Here is a 13653-nt window from a genome sequence, read left to right as displayed (position 1 = left end):
TCAAAGAGGAATTCAAGTGCTACTTTGGCTTCAATAAAGAAAGAAAGGAATTCTATGGTAACATATGCATCAGTTGCAAGATCAGGTAATGATGGTAAGGTTTAAAATGTCTCTTTACTGGTTTCAAATAATTCATGGATAATTGATTCTGGTGCTACAAACCATATGATTCCAGACAAATTACATCCCTTAAACCATCCTTACAAAAAATAGTCTCCGCTGCAAATGGCTCACAAGATCCAATTATTAATGAAGGATCAATATCCCTCACTGAAACTTTGAACGTAGATTATGTCTTGGTAGTTCCCACCTTAGATTGTAATTAATCTGTTATCAATTTACCAAATAACTAATACTTTATATTGTGTGGTAAATTTTTGGCCAGAATCTTGTGTATTTAAGGACATAAAACAAGGCAAACGAATGGTTATGGTGTTAAGCATGGGAAACTATGTTACTTGGATTTGGTGTCTAGTAGTTCTGATAAGCTGCGTCAAGATCTACAATTTCCGATGGTTCGTAGGGAGAGAGACAAAAATCTCAAATCTTGTTATGGCACATGCGTCGTTTGGATATTTGAAGAAATTATTTCCTAATTTGTTTGCAAAACTTGATATCTCTAGTTTTCACTATGAAGTATGTGAACTTGCAAAAATCCATCGTGCTTCTTTTCACTATCTTTCAATAAGAGTTCAGTTCCTTTTGTGGTTATACATTATGATGTTTGGGTGATTCAAAGTGGTTTGTTACTTTTATTGATGATTGCACTACGATGACTTAGGTGTGCCTAATGAAGACTGAAAGTGAAGTTACATCGTTGTTTCAACAGTTTTATAAAATGACTAATACGCAGTACAACAAACAACTTCAAGTACTTCGTTGTGATAATGTTGGATAATATATTGGAAGTTGTTCGTGCTTCATTGATAGAAGCACATATGCCATTGTTGTATTGGGGTGAGGCACTTACTTGTGGAACATATCTTATAAATCGAGTACCTCCTGTTACCATTGTATTTGAGACACCATATCAAGATCTTACTGAAGGAGTTGTTTCTCCAACTATTCCAAATTTACCGCTTCAGGTGTTTGGTTGTATAGCTTTTGTACATCTATACAAGAATCAGCGTAATAAGTTGGCTCCTCGAGCTTTGAAATATGTATTTGTAGGATACACGGCAACTAAGGTGGCAATAAGAGGAGGACCAAGATGATGCAAGAAGGATCGATCAAGGTGGTGGTAGTTACAGCCATCCACGCTGCCCGTGTCATTATTGTGATTTGATGGTCTTCAGAGCATATTTTGGTACATTTCAGAAGAGTTTGATCTTGACTGAAAGACCTAATTTTGCTAAACAGAGCGAGTATGATTTTTTTGTAAAGACCAAAATTTAGATATATTAAAATAAAATATTTTAATATATTATGTGGTATAAAGACCAAAAAAGAGAGTTTTCTGAAAAGAAGAAATCCTAGAAAGAAAACAAATAATAATAAATAAAAAAGGAGGTGGGAGCGGCCAATCGACCGACCGACGCTGGTCCCACCATTTTTATTTTTATTTTGTTCCTTTTTATTCCATTAATCCTCATTAGACCATATTTTTCTTTTTAGAGCATTATCGATTTGTACACCCATGAATATTCTCGGGGCTAGTTGGCGATGGCCCGTATGCTCGAGAGGCAAATATTCACTACTAATTCATGGAATTTTGTCGAGAAAAGCCGTAAATTGAGGTAGTAATATTTCGGGGAAGTGAAATATTTCCTAGAAATTCAATTGATGAGTTTCCCAATTGAATAATTAACGAGACGCTCTGCACTAGTAGGCAATCTATGAACATTATATTGATTCGAGAACGAGGTACATGACGGTAGAAGTACCATCTTTGTTCTAAATGTATAATTTTGAAACATCTAGGAAGTGTTGCAACAAGCACCAGTGATGTTTTTAAATCTCTACATAGTGGGTTTTGGACACAAAATAGGATACTAAATTGTACAGTATATATGATAAAATATTACAATATTGAAAGCTCGGCGGGGAGATGCTTTATTATTGTCGGTAAACATTTATGCTTTGAAGGGGTTGTTAGAGCACTGCTCGGTCGAACTCGCATGCGTTGCTATCTCAAGCATGTTTTTAAATGTTAGTGATCAAAACTATAAGTCTTGATTTCTAATCTACTATAGCTAAGTCTCGGACTAGGATAGTAAGTGTAATTGAGCTCCAGAACTCCATGGCGATCATCATACAAGACGAAGAACTACTCAAGGAACTGGTGGAACTTCATCGACTAAAAGGTATGTGGAGACTTGAACTTATCTATCACTCAAAAGTATATATACTCTATCTACTATCTTGAGACAAAAGTCGTTTTGCTATATAGACTTTGATTATACACATTTGCTATTTCGAGCCGAGTTTATCTCACTAATCTATTTCTCGAAATATGTGTTGGTAAGCTTTCGCTTTGGCCAAGTTCATCTTTACCTGGTGACGAAAGTCATATTATGTTTCAATCACTTGAAAATGGCTTTGACGAAAAATGGTTTGTGAATAACAACTATATAACGTCCTCTAAGAATGTTTCAATGATTGAAATGAGAGTTTAGATTATATAACCAATGTTGGATATAAGCATTGTGTGGTAACACATATATGTATAAGTCCTTATTCCTTGAACCAAAGTATGCGTACTTTGTTGATCAGGAAAACTGGAACAAGAGTCCGCGAACTGTCGGAGGTTCTCATCCCGAGAAAATCTGCCGGAGTTTGTAAACTCCTTCTGGGAACTTAAGTCCGCGAACTTAGTCAGCGTACTTGAGTTGGTTATTTCTAAATACGATAATTTGTGAACTTATACTTATATAAACTAAGGAATGCAAAATTGCAAACCGTGGCTATAAAGTTCATGAATCTATTCGAGTGAATCAAATCGTTTTTGATTCGATTATGTCTTGTATACTTCTATAAGATCTAAGCAATTGAACAACTCTCTAACTAGTTCATTTGAACTAATTATGGTGAAGAAGAATATGGTTAATATGAAAGTGCTCATATGGCTAACCATTTGGTTAACTATTGTTGAACCAACGAATGTACATGTTTGGGTACGGTTACACAAACCTAAAAACGTGCATTTCATTTGTGTGTAACAAGCTAAGATCTACGGTTGAAAGATATTAGCTTGAATCTAATCAGGTTTTCATCTAACGGTGAATATTGAATGCTTTGTTACTAAGCTAACATTGATTGCAAACCCTGATTTGAAAGACTATATAAGGGAAAACTCTAGCAACTGGGAAACCTAATCCCCACACCTCCTGTGTGATACTAGTTGTATAAGCTAGAGTCGGTTCTCCTTTAGCCTTAGGTTTCTTTGAGACCCTGTAGGTTAACGACTTTAAGACTTCATTGGGATTGTGAAGCCAGATCGATACTACTTTCTCGTCGTTGTGTGATCTGATCTTGCTGTTTCTATCGTATGAGTACAGTCGTAAAGATTGGCTTGAGATTGATATCTCCGATAAGCAAGATATAAAAGTAATCACAAACATATTTGTCTCATCGTTTGTGATTCCACAATATCTTCTTTCGCCGCGTTGATTAAGATTATTGTGAGGTGATTGATAATACTAGGCTGTTCTTCAGGAATATGAGTCAGGGTTATCAATTGGTTCCTTTTCACCTTGATTTATCAAAAGACAGGACAAAACTCGTAGGTATTTCTGTGGGAGACATATTTATCTATTACCTACACTTTTCTGTGTGATACAGATTTGTTTATTAAAGTCTTCGACTTTGGGTCGTATCAACTCTTAGTTGTGGGGGAGATCAGCTAAGGGAATCAAGTGCGTAGTATCCTACTGGGATCAGAGACGTAAGGAGCACAACTGTACCTTGGATCAGTGTGAGATTGATTGGGGTTCAACTACAGTCCAGACCGAAGTTAGTTTGTGGTAGGCTAGTGTCTGTAGCGGCTTAATACAGTGTGTGTTCAATCTGGACTAGGTCCCGGGGTTTTTCTGCATTTACGGTTTCCTCGTTAACAAATTTCTGGTATCTGTGTTATTTCTTTTCCGCATTATATTTTGTTATATAATTGAAATATCACATGTGTGCGTTCGGAATCAATCAATTAGAATATCCAACCTTTGGTTGTTGATTTACATTGATTGATACTTGAACATTGGTCTTTGGTACCGTTCAAGTGATTTCGCTTATATTCAATTAGACTCGCAGATTTCTATTTGCTTGAGTAAGAATTGAATCGAGAAAGAGAGATATAACTCTTTGATATACTTTATTAAGATTGAGTCAGTTGATTCTCTTGAAAGTATATTGAAGTTAGTCCATACAGATTGCTAAGTGAAATATTAGGTGTGGTTGTTGTACCCACGCTTTTTTCAATTGGTATCAGAGCAGGAAAACACGTTTAAAGACCTTACAAGTCTGTGTTTGTAGCGATCTGACTCTATGGACAAGAGTACTATCTCTGATAAACGCGTCACCAGAAACAAAAAGTCTGCCTCGACTATTTCTATTAAAGAGAAAGATTCTTCAATCTCGAATATAGACGAACCTTGTGTTCTGACGAGACAGGCAAACACTAACATGTGCTATTCCGATTACCCTTCAAAAGAGTCTATCTCTTTTAATGAAAAGGAAACAACTAAAGAGAGTCAACTGATTCTAAATCTTAGAATCCTAGATGATTGGTTAAAAAAACATGTCAAAGTTCTTCTTGGTGAAGTAAGAGACTATAATTCCAAAAAACACTGAAATTAAGCTTTCGTCTATCCTTCTTAAGGCAAGTCTTGAAAGGTATATCTTGGAAATTGAATATCGCTTGAATAAGCTCTCGAATCAAGGATGTTTCAGAAAGTCCTCTAGACCATCTTCATCAACTTCTGCTGTAACCGAGGAAGTTCCATAAGTAAAATCAGAATTCCCCTTTAGAGAAAATGTGCCTATAACCTCTCTTAATCAAGAATGTTTCACATCACAAGAAAGGATGAAATCTCCAAATACTGTTAAGATAGTACCTTCTAGTGATAAGAAAGTATGTCCTTTTTGTGATTCAAAAGGGCCTGTCAAGCAAAAGATATACTCCAGGTTGAGTAACAATTTCATTGTTCGACTACAACACACCTTAGACAAATGTGTAACTGACTTTCGTATGCCTAAACCAATTGGTTTTAGTGCTCACGCTGTGTGTCCTACTATGAAAGTCAGTTCTATGAGTCCCTCAAATTTTCTGATGCAGAACAGACGTCTTAATAGTCTAAGAGAAGGCCAGAAATTTTCCATATTCAAAGGGGGAGTTAATGATACATTTGATGTGAACAGGGTATCAGGAGAAAAGGGCAGAAACAATGATATAATCATCAACAGGGTGTCAATCTCCTCTAGGCGAAATTCTTCAGGTAAGAATCAATATTATGAGTCATATGTTTATAAGAGTAAATTTTATGACGACCTTTCACATTATAATGGTTTTCTTCCTACGTTTTGAAAGAAGAAGGATAACCAAAAACAATATTCATTTAATGAGCTATTGGCTCATACTTGTGTTAATTAGTCACAAGGTTGATTTCTCACTTTACGAAAATCCTAGCTGAGTGAGAATTGATTAGGTATACTTATTGGCAAAGTGTTTCTGACTATCTAGCTAATTTCTTATCCCTATTAGATGGATTATCAGGTAACACTTTTACATGAGTATTTTTCTTTGGATGATCTCTCTTTGTTTTTTCTTTGTTTTTTCTTTTGTTCTATGTCTTTGAAAAACTAAGAAACATATACTTTTTCAAAAAAAAAGAGGAGGTGTTGTGTAAACAATCTTCACAAACAACCTTTTTGATAGGAGCTTTGTGGACCCTCTTCTCACGGGTACACGTACGGTTTCAGGGTTCTCATAAACCGTTCTTGTAAACCCTAAGTCTCTCGAAACTTGCTTATATACCTATCCTATTGAGTTGAATTATCTCACTCTAGGCTTCCTATCATCAATGGCTTCTTCTTCCTGCTCTTGGGATCTTCCTGAAGACTTTGTTGATAATGCGGTATATTTCGAATTCGATAAAGAGAAGGGAACATTTGTTGAAGTTGAAGGATCTTTTCCTCAATCTCCTGATTCCTACTCGGATATTGAGGAGGTCGAAGAGATTTCAGCTGAAGTGGTTCTCGATTTTCTCAAAAACTTTGAGGATGCAAAGCAACAACTTGTTGATACAATGAAGTGCATTGATATGGTGAGAACTGAGTTGAAAAAGGTGAATTTTGACCTTGTTCTCATGAAAACTCATGTTAAAGAACTTCTCAATGAGGATATCCACTCTGAAGATGTTGTGGATGCTGTCAATTCACAATCTCAAATATCTCAAGACTCATGAGGATAGTGAATCGTCTATTTGACTTCAGTTCGTGTTCGGATTTGGCATATGAGTCTGCTTTTGGGTTCCTAGCTTGTTGATTTTACCTGCCTAGTAAATCTTCTTATGAGAATTTTGTTTTCTTTTTTTATTTAGAAGAATAACTAGAGTTTGGAATAGCCATTATTGTGATTACACATAGCTATGTCCAACGTTTTCATCTTCATGTTTTTAGGTTTATTTGTTTAAATTCTAAAAAATTGTTTGAAATATGATTTTTGCAGTATTAATCCTTATGGTTTTATATATTGCAATATGTTATGGGATATGTGTGTTTGCGACCGTGAACTATCATTGTCCCATACCTTGTCAAAAATTAAGTCTTTCGTAAGTCGATATGCATGTATTGATAAAAGAATGAATGGACTTTTGACATTACAGAAGTTTGAAGCCTATTATGTCATTATTGATGGAAGATAGGATGAACTTTTGATTTCGAGGATTATGTCTATTGTATGTCATTGTGCAAATAGTGATGGAAAATAGAATGAATCCTTGTCTATTCCGCAGTATTGATCTTCCCTGATCCATATTTTATCTATATACTGTGCGGCTCCGTAAGTTCTCTTATGTTGAGCATTTCCGATTAAGTTAATCATGGGTTCACTTGTGGTTAATTTAATTGAGTATTATTTGGATTCAAATTCATATTCGTATGTGATTTGTTATGTCCAAAGAAATCCTTCTTTTCTCACGAAATTAAGGTCGCTCTTGTTGTTCTTTCGGGAATGACATATTATGGGGGAGAGTTTTTAATTCAACTTGTGCTTAATTTCCAAATCTTTGTGGGGAGTGCGGCTGTGGAATATTATAGGAGTTATCTTGTATCTTTATAAACTCCTTGATAAAAGCATTTAGCTTCGGCTATATGATTGCATCTAAATAAGTTGATATGTGCTTTCTTTTGGTCATGAAATGTCTCTATGGAAATTTTCAGTAGGATCCCGTTCTTGTACCTTTGCCAATTTTATTGACAAAAAGGGGGAGAATTAATGTGTAGTTCACACTACAAATACACATGGTTTTCGGATCATTATGTAAGGGGGAGTGATTTACATGTGAGATGGAGTATTGACTAAGGGGGAGTGATACATATCACCATAATATTGTTGTCGAAGTTGTGATACAATTGAACTTTGATGCTGCATAATGATACTATGACACCGGATAACAATGATCGAGAATTATGTTTTCTCATTGTTATAACTACGGATTTTCAACAACGATGATGCTAAACTTACAACCTTTGAAATCATTGGAGTACTTGGAAATGACGAAGATTTCGAGTAATGTTGAAGATTAGGCATGTGGAATAAGAGCTACAAAAGTTTATTATTTATTTTTGTATTCCATATGTATTAATAGTTTTGTCATTAAAATTGACAAAAGGGGAGATTCTTAGAGCACAGCTCGGTCGTACTCGCATGCGTTGCTATCTCAAGCATGTTTGTCAATTTTAGTGATCAAAACTATAAGTCTTGATTTCTAGTCTACTATAGCTAAGTCTCAGACTAGGATAGAAACTGTAGTTGAACTCAAGAACTCCATGGCGATCATCATACAGGACGAACAACTACTCAAGGAGCTGGTGGAACTTCATCGACTAAAAGGTATGTGGAGACTTGAACTTATCTATCACTCAAAAGTCTATCTACTCTATCTCCTATCTTGAGACAAAAGTCATTTTGCTATATAGACTTTGATTATACACATTTGCTATTTCGAGCCGAGTTTATCTCGCTTATTTATTTCTCGAAATATGTATTGGTAAGCTTTCGCTTTGGACAAGTTCATCTTTACCTAGTGACGAAAGTCATATTATGTTTCAATCACTTGAAAATGGCTTTGACGAAATATGGTTTGTGAATAACAACTATATAACGTCCTCTAAGAATGTGTCAATGATTGAAATGAGAGTTTACATTATATAACCAATGTTGGATATAAGAATTGTGTGGTAACACATATATGTGTAAGTCCTTATTCCTTGAACCAAAGTATGCGTACTTTGTTGATCAGGAAAACCGGAACAAGAGTCCGCGAACTCAGTCCGCGAACTGTCGGAGGTTCTCATCCCGAGGAAATCTGCTGAAGTTTGTAAACTCCTTCCGGGAACTTAAGTCCGTGAACTTAGTCCGCGTACTTGAGTTGGTTATTTCTAAAGACGATTATTTGTGAACTTATACTTATGTAAATTAAAGAATGCAAAATTGCAAACCGTGGCTATAAAGTTCATGAATCCATTCGAGTGAATCAAATCGTTTTTGCTTCGATTGTGTCTTGTGTAGTTACATAATATCTAAGCAATTGAACAACTCTCTAACTAGTTCATTTGAGTCATTTGAACTAGTTATGGTGAAGAAGAATATGGTTGATATTAAATTGCTCATATGGCTAACCATTTGGTTAACTATTGTTGAACCAGCAAATGTACATGTTTGGGTACGGTTACACAAACCTAGAAACGTGTATTTCATTTGTGTGTAACAAGCTAAGTTTTTGATCCAACGGTTGAAAGATATTAGCTTGAATCTAATCAGGTTTTCATCTAATGGTGAATATTGAATGCTTTGTTACCAAGCTAACATTGATTGCAAACCCTGATTTGAAAGACTATATAAGGGAGAACTCTAGCAACTGGGAAACCTAATCCCCACACCTCATGTGTGATACTAGTTGTATGAGCTAGAGTCGATTCTCCTTTAACCTTAGGTTTCTTTGAGACCCTGTAGGTTAACGACTTGAAGACTTCATTGGGATTGTGAAGCAAGACCGATACTACTTTCTCGTAGTTGTGTGATATGATCTTGTTGTTTCTATAGTACGAGTACAATCGTCAAGATTCGCTTGAGATTGATATCTCTGATAGGCAAGATATAAAAGTAATCACAAACATCTTCGTCTCATCGTTTGTGATTCCACAATATCTTCTTTCGCCACGTCGATTAAGATTATTGTGAGGTGATTGATAATACTAGGCTGTTCTTCGGGAATATAATTCCGGGTTATCAATTGGTTCTTGTTCACCTTGATTTATCAAAAGACGGAACAAAACTCGTAGGTATTTCTGTGGGAGACATATTTATCTATTACCGTAGAATTTTCTGTGTGATACAAATTTGTTTATTAAAGTCTTCGACTTTGGGTCGTAACAACTCTTAGTTGTGGGTGAGATCAGCTAAGGGAATCAAGTGCGTAGTATCCTGCTGGGATCAGAGACGTAAGGAGCGCAACTGTACCTTGGATCAATGTGAGATTGATTGGGGTTCAACTACAGTCCAGACCGAAGTTAGTTTGTAGTAGGCTAGTGTCCGTAGCGGCTTAATATAATGTGTGTTTAATATGGACTTGGTCCCGGGGGTTTTCTGCATTTGCGGTTTCCTCGTTAACAAAATTCTAGTGTCTGTGTTATTTCTTTTCCGCATTATATTTTGTTATATAATTGAAATATCACAGGTTCTGCGTTTGGAATCAATCAATTAGAATATCCAACCTTTGATTGTTGATTTACATTGGTTGGTACTTGAACATTGGTCTTTGGTAACGTTCAAGTGATTTCTCTTGTATTCAATTAGACTCGCAGATTACTATTTGCTTGAGTAAGAATTGAATCGAGAAAGAGAGATATAACTCTTTGATATACTTTATTAAGATTGAGTCTAGTTGATTCTCTTGAAAGTATATTGAAGTTAGTCCATACAGATTGCTAAGAGAAATATTGGGTGTGGTTGTTGTACCCCCGCTTTTTGCAGGGGTTATATGATAAAGCAGGATGCCTAAAACAAGAAATTTATTTCTATTCTCTTGTGAAATATAAAATATGAATTCATACTTCTGATTTCAGGCCAGAGACATACAAAATTCTCGTGTTTCCACAGATGAGTAGAAGCGATTTTACGATTCTCACCTTCGTCAAAAATCCACCATCAACAGGATTAATAACAGATTTTCGTGGAAATAGGTTATTGGGACGTTTTTGCTATGTATGGTGATAGTGAAGTGATCCAGGACGTTACTAACCTATTTATTAAGGTCAATGATGTGTTGTAGAAAATGGTAAAAAAATTTCGATTCTCAGACTTATAAAGATTTGATTCTAAATTTAAATTCTAAGATTAAAAGTAGCAAATTTAATTAAAAGTTTTTATCAAGAGTATTGAGAACACTGAGGTAAAGATTTCACTATTTTCCAATTTTTATGTGATTCAATATAAATAATTATCATGCAATTCTAGACAATATAGCTCCAAGAAAAGAATTTGTGATTCTAAAGTATTGCTAATAGTAGATTTTCAAAATATTAATTGTTAATCTCAAGCATAGAACATCAAGAGCCATAAGCTAAACATGCACCATCAAGTGAAAAATAAAACTAGTTAATAAAAATCATTATTTCAATTTTGATTCAATGCAAATAATCATAAAAAGAATTACAGAAATTAATTAAAATAAATATTACCACAAAATTGTTGAAAAAATAAATTCCTCCCCCTACTCAGCAAAGTGGTTTAGCTCCTCATATTAATCACTCGCTCAAAATACATGTTTATAGCTGAAAAGTTAATTAAAAAGAAGAAAAAGTGTAAAGCATTGAGTTCACAATGAAAATAAACGTTACAGACTATTACAAAGGAAACCATAATAAGTGTTGCAAATTTGAATTGAAACGTTACAACTTTTTTTTCTTCTTGTTAAACAATATTCCTACAACTTTAATTCTTCGGTTTATAGCCCTCTCTAACCTCTGCAAACACTCGATACCTCCAGCATGACCCCCGAACACCCTTTATACAAAAAATCTCAAAAATCTTTCATAATTATTCCTCTTTGATTTCAGAGTAATATTTTTCCTTTTTATTTTCTTCACACGTCGATTTGGTGCCAACACAAGCTTAACAGGTTACTGCACGTTTTCAAAAGAAGTTTATCACGCTTTAGACTTGTGCAAACCCTCCAAAGGAGGCTACAGAAACTTGAGTATCTTTCCCGTAAATGACCATACCTTCCCTGTATGGTTCATCCAGATCATCCCAACAAAAATCAAAAGTTGAATCTCATCAAAACACCTCCAAAAATCGAACCTTAATTCTACCAGGTACTGCATAAATTTCTTGCCAAAATTGTTGTTTCTATTTTGCTTCAAATTAATTATTCTATCCAATATCGATCCAGTGATACGACCATACCAGGCTTGTTTAGGCTCAAGGAAGATACCCATTCATTTCAGCGCTTTGGTCTCAGTGAAACCCCCTCAATTACCAAACCCTTATTCTACCCTAATTTTTCCTGCTAAAATTCAAATGAAGAAGATGATTGCTCCTTATCCAAATACGGTGCCCCTTTAGCAACTTTGGGTACAATTAGCAATTCCTGGGGTGTAAATAATAATTTATGGGGTACAAGAAGTAATTTTGGGTTGTAAATAGTGAAAGTCCCAGGTTCCTTTGTCGCTTTTCTGGGGTGCCTCTAATAATTCCTCCGGAGGTGTAAATACCACTTTTCGAGCCAATTTTTCCACAAAATCTTATTTCTCCAAAAACACCTACAAAGGCATAAAATAACATAATTGGTACAAAAATGAGCACTAACAAAATAGATAATTGAGATCAAATCAAACACAAAAATGTGTCTATCAAATACCACAAAACTTATTATTTGCTAGTCTTCGAGCAAATCAAATCTAGAAAATAAAATCCTAACTCACCGTCGCAAGAATCACGATTGCACTTAGCATGCGCAACAAGCCTTTAAACCCCTAAGTGGCCCTAGTGGCCAAGTTATAGCCTCGGGAGGGTTTACAAGAGGTGTACCCACAAAACCTTTACTCCAAACCCTAGATACCTTTGCAGAACCTTGGAACGACAATAAACAAGTTAGCATACTCTCATTGACTACATGAGGAAATATTCTGATGCGAATCCAATTCATATATAAGTCACATAGCTCCACTCTGATAGTCACATCCATATTCGGAACCAAACAAATCACATGAATAAATTAAGAAGGTGGATATAGAGAAAAACGCAAATGTTTTACAATGTTGACTAAGGTGAACGGCGTTTCCCATATCTATCTGAAGGCCACTACCACGATGAACCCATCCTAATGGACTAAGATACTGGTCTGAACTAATATCAATACAACTTGCATATATAAGGGAAACAGTGGTTTACAATCCTAATTATAGATCAACTCAGCAGGCATATACAAGGGAACTAGCGGTTGATTTTATTGAAAAATTTATTCCGGTTGGTCTGGTGGTCTGGTCTAATAACTTTTTCATTTTTTTTTTAATTTTTTGTAACTCAATCGCTCTACTTCATCCTAGCAGTGGTAACAATTCGACGCGTGTTCCCACCAAATTACTTAGAAAAACATATAAGTTGTGGGAAAAAAAAAGTAATAAGGACTCAACGAGATATGGCAAAACTACCATGTTATTAATTTCTAATATCCGATCTCTATGCTTTTATGAATAGACTTTATTTTTGGGTTCCTCAACTCCTACGACCAAGATTCCTCCATCCACTTAGATTGTTAGTGCTATCCTTAATTGGCAAAAATTTCTAGGCTCTGGAGTTTAATAATAATGCAACTAAAAAGTTTCTCCCATACCCCCAAACTTAAATCTAACATTGTCCTCAATGTTCTAAAGATAAAATTTAAAGCATGAACAAGGAGAAATTGTTACCACTTGAAGCAAAAGAGTTAAGGAAAGATATTACCGCGTGCATGAGTATGGGTTACCTCCCAATAAGTATTAAGTTTAAAGTCTTCAGCCAGACGCCAAATACCCGTAAATGACTAACTACCTTTAAAATCATATATCAATATCGAAATAATTGTGGGTCAATAATACCAAATAGAGCACAACACGAATATGAGACAATTGCACTGGTTCAGAAAGATGAACAAACATAGCACATCCTCATCCAAGGTTTCTGTCAAGAAAACTGGGTTTATCTGGGGCGCCCAATTGGGCTTCATATGAGTGTCTCGGTAAAAAAGATTCTTCCGAACTATGGGTTTCTAATTCTTGGATTTCCTCCGGGACAATATCAGGAGGATTGGGTTGTGGAGTCAGAAGAGACTCAAGTAATACCTCGGGCACATTAGGATCAAGTCCCAAGTTAGGGACTTCTAGTATGGATATTTGACCATCGATCATCACTCCCAAACTTCGGGTAATCAGTATTTTCAGAAATACCTCTAACTA

This window comes from Papaver somniferum, chromosome 1 (assembly GCF_003573695.1).
Source record: "Papaver somniferum cultivar HN1 chromosome 1, ASM357369v1, whole genome shotgun sequence".
NCBI classification, from domain to species: domain Eukaryota; kingdom Viridiplantae; phylum Streptophyta; class Magnoliopsida; order Ranunculales; family Papaveraceae; genus Papaver; species Papaver somniferum.
Note: the sequence above shows the minus strand (reverse complement) of the source record.